The following is a 7,268-nucleotide window of genomic DNA, read 5'->3' on the forward strand; positions in this document are numbered from 1 at the left end:
AAACTTATTCTAGCTAAGTTATACATTGTATCACACTTTTCCAATTGGAAATGTTTATTAACTTCATGTTTTATACTAGTTTGTATCCAATTACTAAAGAAATATAATTATTTCTGAAAACTAACATTTCAATAACTCTTACTATTTTTTATGATATATTTTTAATAACTTATAAACACCATTTTATAGAGACCAAAGTCCAAAATGTTCTCATATACAGTTTATCATGTTTTAATTAGATATCATATGTTATAATTAAAAAATTCTGCAAGCACCTATTTTAACACTCGAAAAGATGTCAATTTTGAGAAAGAAAAAAATAGTAAACCATATCATAAAAATTTAAAACTCATATGACATTCTAGAGGAGAGAGTCCTCTTCTAGAATGTATAATTTTTATTCTGGTTAGAATAGATTTGTTTTGAAAAATGTGGTGGGAGATAAAAACTATCAATTTTAGGTGAGTTGAACTTTGATTGATTATAACAGTGAAAATTTAAGTCTAAAGACAATTTTTATTTTTGAATGTTCTAGATATATATGCTATCTATAACATAGTCCAAGATCAAAGAGAAATAAATTTATTTCCATATAGTTTTGTGGTGGGAACTAGACGCCTAATTTTCAACATTTTTCAGCAACTAAAACATTATCTATAAAAATTATGAAAATATACCAATTCTTAACCCAAATAATTGTTAAAAATTATAATGCTAAACTTGATCAATTTCTACACATTTCATTAGTTTACCTCATTTTCAAATTCTAAATAATAACACCAATTTTATATCATTTGAGGTGAACAGTTATACTTTTGTTAGCCTTTTCCTTCACAAAAGGGTGACATAAGTTTGTGCTTTAACCCCCATCAATTTATTATCATGTATCATGACCTAAGATTCCTAGAACTTATGAAATGAAAAAGTGATTGTAGCAACATCTACCTAAATCAGCGCAATGAAAATGATTTGTGTGCTACCCCACCATGTGCATCTCAATTAATGCATGGGTCTAACTCCGATAGATCATTTTCTCTGCTTGGTGTTTATCCCATGTTCCCATGCAACTTATTATGATAAATTTCTATTTAAATTTAAGTAGCCATCGTGTTCCCATGTAATTCTTAAATTGAGATGAAAGGATAGTTTGGAATATTTTCTTATTATCGTGGAGCAACAACCACTAATAATTTCAAAATAATCTTTGAAAAAAGTGCAACTATTTAAATATGAAAAACCATAGATATCTTCATAAATGTTTTTCCTCCTACCTAAATTTTTTCTTCCAAATCTAATTTGCAATAGATATTCATTTAAAATTTTGATTTAAAAGAGGATGCTTAAAAATAAGCACAAATTTTGCTTACACGAAACCACCAACTTCACAATTTTTTGCTAAAAAAATGGAGTAGCAGCTTCTAGCCAAAATAATTTTAGCAACCACATGGGGTCCTCCCCTTAGTTTATATTTCTGACGCATATGTTTTTTAACTAATATCTCTATATGATTGAGCTTCCCAAAGGTCTATTTAATAGTAAACATTATGAAAGTTGCATCTTAGGTGGTGCTTATCTTTGTGTGGCTAAGACTACTCTTGTCCTAGAGTGGAAAAGTCAAGAAAAAATGACTAACTTCAAAATGTTCACATGAGAGGGGTTTTATCAATATGGTTGTGTACATTGTGCTAAAAAAACTCAGATTAAGCCATTAAATTTTGTAGGGATCATTACTATAATTTTAAACCCAAAAACCCTTTTTAAATTAACCAAAGTTATTGACTATTCAGATGCTCACCATTCATGCCAGCACATGAACCAAGTGGTGAAAGGGTTATGTTGATTTTGAAAAATTGGGCATAGTTCACTTATGTTTTTGAGTTTGTAGATTGTTTTGGTGGACAGTTTATTCTTTTTGAGACAATCTTCTGAGTTAAATTGTGACTATTTAATGGTATTCACTTTCATTGCAAGTGTTGCTAATAAAATAAAGTATATCATTAGTAGTCATTCATTCTACCTCCTTGCAAGATGTTCATTAAATAAATCATAGCATTACTAGTTATTATTTTAGAGGTACTGATTGTGTATTTTGCACTTCCATTTTGTGCCATTGAAAAGTGTACAAATTTAGTATACTAAAATTGATAACAACTAATTAAATTTAACTTATTAATATAGTCTCAATATAAAATATTGTAGATAATTTGACTACATGACTAAAACTTTTAGTCACATGACTAAAGGTGATCAAATTCTAGTAATATTTTGTAATGTATAAGTGACTAAATAAATGATTAAATTGGTCATTGGCTAAAATCAAAAGGATGGACTAATATAAGTGGCTAAATAAATGATCAAATAAGTGAATAAACAATCGGTATCTAATATTTAGTCACCCAAACAAATGACTAAATGAATGGTCGATGAATTTCAAATCATACTAAAATATTCTTTAACTGTGTATAACTTTTATTACTCATTAATGGAGTCTTTGTCCTAACAATATATCATTATTAGTTAACTTCCTTGTATGTCCTCTCAATCGATCTTGAACTAGAAATGAACTCAAAATCACCCCAATCTGCACTCAAAATCTATATATAGACTCTTGAAGACAAAAAAACCTCCACACACTCAAAATAAAATTCCAAATCTATCTTTGTGTACAAATAATATTAATTATAATTAAGTATTTTATAATCTCAACATTGAATCACTATTAGTCAAATTAATGTCATGTAATAACCATCTTTATAAAATATAACATTATTTTATTATAAGTACATTTAATATATTAGTATTTAGTAAATAGTGAGAACCTCTATTAGATAAATATTAAATCTTTCAAAAAAATTATTTAGTAATAAAAATAATAAATATTTACAATTTAAATTATATTTATCATTAATCTAGTTGATAAGGCTATTACATCATGAATGTCACTCTAAAAATTGTCACATCCTTGCCATCGACACTCCATTACTAGAATAGTTCAAGTCAGAAATTTTTGGCCAAACATGTTTTGGGAGCCAGCTATGATGCCGACAAATTTCTCCAACTTGACCGCCATACATATTCCCTTCTCTATACCATCCAAAATATTCCCATCACTTTTTTACTATTAGTATAATGACAAAATTTAGTATGACAAAATTTATAGTCACATCACCTTGCCCAAACCATTAGTTGTAAAATTTACATGTATTAGCATTTGCTACCACATAACTCATAGATTACATTTTTTATGACTGAACATGATTTATAGGACTGAGTCTATTTAAAATTACTCTAATCTTCAAGTTCCTAACTTTTCTTTTATATCAAATACCTCAATCTTGCATTAAAAAAAATAGATACAATAAATAATTTTAATACCAATAAAATTTAAAATACTAACTTACTCTATCATACTTCAATTATGAAATAGTGAACATGACACTACTTTAACATGTTTTATCTAGCACACGCGCACGCACACACGTAATATCTATCTATCTATCTATATATCTATCTACACACACACACACACACACACACACACACCTATATATATGTATTCAAATTACACATTGAATATTTTTAAAATTATTTATCTATTTATTTATTTATAACTATACTTAATTATAGTAAAGGCATTTAATATTTAAGATGCTCAACCTAACTTTTTTTTCAGCAATTTATATTTCTCCCCAGGGATGAAGCATCGTTGAACTCATTGTGTCCATTAATTTATTTTTCTCGTATATGAGAGAGAATTAATTCCACCCAACATACCTTGCTAAAGGAAGGGCTCATGAGTTCTCTTGAATTTTTTTTGACAAAATTCCTTCGCATAAATATGACGATGAAACAATGAAACCATGTCGATGTTAGAATATTTGAATTTGAGTTTCTACAAAACCTATAATGTACTAGAAATTTGTTCACTTTTATGACTCATTATTACTCGGCCTTACAAGCAGAAAATGAACATCTTACTATTGTTCATTCTAAAGATCATTCTTTAGTTTGAAGAGACATCTTTAGAGATCATTCTATTGCTCATGCTTTCTGAGGATGGAGCATCCAGAATAGTTCTAGTAGTGTATAGATACACAAAAATGGAATACTAAATTTTGTATGTATTAAAAAAAAAACATGAACACAAAAATAACATTTAAAATGTCATCTATAAATATATAGCCAATGTTTGTATCCATATTTTTTGGGGGGCAAATTAATGAAGTCATTAATAAGATTGATCTATTTGGGTTTATGGGCATTGTAGTTAATAACTAAGATGTTTATAAAAGTGTTGTAAACTTTAGGGATGTTGTTCAAAATATCCTTGATTATTTCTTATGCCAAGCACAATATGCTAAAAATATATATGATCGAGTACAACCAAGAAATGACCCCTAGCCACCCTCAAGTATCAAAAAGAGGGAAACAAATAACTAGAACTTTGTCATAGGAAATATATTTTCTTTTATTTATCTTCATGTGAATGAAAATCTTGACGTGCCAATGTATGTTCTCTCTTTAATCAAAGTTTGGATTAAATAAGATGATCAGTAAGTACCCATGAAAAAATTATGAACTATCCTTGTGCTGTCATTTTTTCTTGATAAAATTGAGTAGGACACATATATTCATGCAAGTCTTTTCATTTTCCCTTCCTCTCTTTTATGATGATCATACATTTTAATAGTGAAATGAATCAATTTAAATACAGGGCAACATAACCAAGCTTAAGCAAAACAAGATCAGCTTTTAATATGCTATATAATATGTAGGTTATACTAAGCCCATAATGTTTTAAAAATATGTTATATGTTGTCCAAGGGGTTCATCTTAGCTAGTTGAAGCAATGAGTTCCCATTGTGGAAATCTTGGTTCAAATTCCAAGACAAGCACCTTTGTGAAATTCTAAGTTGTGACTCTTGGTCTTCCAATTGTTATTTTGGTGTGGTTTCTCATAAGGATCTTGAATAATCTTGTTAGTCTCATGTTGTTGCTTGAATGAGCACAAGGTTTACCAATGACCTTTAATATAAAATATGATATGTGATTATGAAAGTGTCTTTGTACTTGCACCTTTGGAAAATGTATTGCATTTGTTGTGAGTATTTATTGTCCATTAGATATTTTAGTTTGGTGGGCTTCAATTAGGATCATTTTTAATTTAATCTAAACTTGAAGTGAATTTTCTAGTATTTCTATTTATTTTAGCACCTGCTTGCCATCCAATTGCAAATTGAATTAAACATTTTGCAATTTTAATATTTTTTATTCACCCATATTCCAATGGTCGCTTCTGGATTCTGGGTGTCACCCATGTTCCAATGGTCACTTCTGGATTCTAGGTGAAGATTTTAAAATGACACTTTTAGACCATCTAAAATGAGAAATCTAAAATCAATTAGAATATTGATTCTTTATATTAATTAGTCTTAATTAAAAAAATTACTTTTACAATATAGAAAGAGCTATTAAACTTAATTGTATTGACAACATAGGCTTCTTCTCCAAACCCTCGAAGAGAGGAATGTTTTGTTTTTCATTTTACTCATTCTGGTGCATGTCAAGTTGTATCGTTTTCATTTCCCACTAATATTTCAAATTAAATATCTCGCCTTCGAACAGTAGGCCCATGGCTGTCCATCTTGGTTTGACCTGCAGTTAATTAAACCTTTGTAGTCAAGAATTATCCTGCAATGCGATAGTGGTAAAGAATTTGTCTGTGTCCACTATTTTACTTGGAGACGGATGGATGACTACGGTCGATAAGATTGCAAATTTCTCGACAAGTGTGATGTGAGACAACTGGGTGAATAGTCTTGATAAGACTTCTACTTTCCAATTTTCCCCAACTTGTTGACTACATTGGCACTGACGATTATGATGTGAACAAGATAGATGAGTACGGTTTGTTGGATTTTTGTTTTTCTCTTCATACATTGAATCTTCCCTCCTTCACTTTTACCGGATGAGGACTATTGATAAGACTTTTGATTTTGCTTACATCCATGGTTCCACCTTTCCCCAACTTTCAAAATCCTTCCTCTAAAACTTTCCAGTGAGCATTCTTGTGCAGAGTTGAATTGTGATCTTTTTTCCATGTCGGTAGGTAACATAATTATCTTTAATTATTATTATTTTATTAGAAATGGTTCACCAATCAGAGTTGGACTAGGGGAGATGATCTAATAGTGGCACACATTCTAATGACTACTATATCTATTATTAGTCAAAACGGCAGGGAACTAATGTTTTGTTTTCACCCCCTAATTTCTTTTTTCTTGGTAACAACCTATCATATTGCAAAGTTTGAGGAATTATATTAAAAAAAAAAATTATTATATGCTAATTATAAATTTATGATTGGCTAACACTATTTTGCTGAGTTTTTATTCATTTTATGAATATTATTATTGAGCAAAAATCAACATCTATAGACAGAGCTGACAAGATTGTAATTCGGTGGCAGAAGGTTCGATTATTAATGCAGTTGATTTATTGGAGATTAATTCCAAGTACCTTACCAGCTATTTATGTCATCTCCTCAGCTGTCCAATCGTAATCAATCCACAACATTGAAGAATAAATTTAAAGCCACATCTTGTTGAAGATCTTAATTTTGGATTTTTTGTCGAATTGCCCTCGTACTCGACAAGCCATTTGAAGATTTCACACGCAATGTGGCTAATTAAAAATGATAAAATAAATTATTTAATTTGTCTTCTCTGTCTACCAAGGGTGCCTGGTTTTCAATGCAATGGGACATGACGTCAGAGTAAGGTATGATTTATTGCATAAATGCCAAGCATTTAAAGGTCTTTGTGGCTAGTTATTTTATTTTAACTTACTCATCAACATGATCTAAATGTACAACTATTTAAATTTGTGATTAAAATGTCGATTTCCTCGTATCTTGGGTACAAAGGGAAACAATCTTTAGCTCCATTATAGCTTTGGGCAAACCATGGTATTTGAAGATTTGTATGTTCATACATGGGAACGTTTAAACAGAAAATAGTATATTCGATACTCTTCAAAAAAAACTTTTCAAATTTTTTTAGAAATTCTATAATTGTTAATTTTTTCAATTGAAAAAATAATAAAATCCTTTGCAAAATTCAACTCAGCCAATAAAAAACTTCAGATTAAGGAAAAGTTAAAAATAAATATAATTAAAATAAATTCAATTAAACAGTAATTAAATTAATTTCAATAGTTGAGTCAAAATTAGAGGAAGTTTTTCAAAACTCACAACTTAATGGCTTTTA

The sequence above is a fragment of the Cupressus sempervirens genome, chromosome 7 (assembly GCF_028749045.1).
Source record: "Cupressus sempervirens isolate cs-2001-9-10 chromosome 7, ASM2874904v1, whole genome shotgun sequence".
NCBI classification, from domain to species: Eukaryota; Viridiplantae; Streptophyta; class Pinopsida; order Cupressales; family Cupressaceae; genus Cupressus; species Cupressus sempervirens.